Raw genomic sequence first — 911 nt, 5'->3', positions numbered from 1 at the left:
AGGGAAGGGATGGTAGGAGAAAAATAAAGGAGGCAACAATGCTGGGTAAGAAATGTACTCATTACCTTGCTCATGTAACTGTAACCACTCTGTACAGTATCTTCACAATAAAAAACTTAATTAAAAAAATTACTCCCCCATCTGAATGATCTTTGCTATTGTTTCAAGGGCTTTTCCTATCTCCCAACAACTCACGTCAAGAAGATGGAACAAATGCTGATAATCAAATCTAAAGGGCTACCAGGACAGATTATTAGCGTCTTTGTTGGACAAAGAAAGTGAACACGGGGCAAATGAAGCCAACATCTTCCACAGCTGTGTGCGTTCCTTGCCCTGTGGGAAAGAGAGCTGGCTTCTAAGGAAGCTGACCCTCTCTTGTGTCTCTAGCATCCTCAAGTGATAGAACCAGTACAAGAGCAAATCTGTTTGGCTCACATGCAGCTGACACTCTTCTGTCTAACGTGAAAGGCTGCACTGACGTCTTTTCCCCACTAGGACCTACTAGTGTACAAATCTTATGCTGAAGAAAGTTCTGCCTTGGGATCATAGCGTACATTAAAATTGAGCTTCCATCACTTTTTAGCATTTCACCAGGTATAGTTTATGTTTCACTTTACGTTGAGCTTTGTAAAATGCTTCTGAAATTTTCAGTAACAATCAGTAGTTATTCAACATGATTACTTTTCTCCTTCTTTCCCAGGAAACTTTTCCAAAGCAGTCAATTTATTTACCAAGAAAATAAATACTTGCTGATGCGAATTCAAAAATAAAATTACAAAAAAAACCCAACCACCGAACCTCAAAAGAAAACAAAGAAAATAAAGACATGCTTCTGGAAATATACTCAAGAAGGCTCCCAGTGGAACTCTGTTTGGATCCTTTCACAGGAAGCAAGTGGCCTGCACTGTTTG

Source organism: Dipodomys spectabilis, unplaced genomic scaffold (assembly GCF_019054845.1).
Source record: "Dipodomys spectabilis isolate Male_0828 unplaced genomic scaffold, ASM1905484v1 ptg000054l, whole genome shotgun sequence".
Classification (NCBI taxonomy): Eukaryota; Metazoa; Chordata; class Mammalia; order Rodentia; family Heteromyidae; genus Dipodomys; species Dipodomys spectabilis.
The sequence above is the reverse complement of the archived record's forward strand: the minus strand, read 5'-3'. Positions refer to the sequence as shown.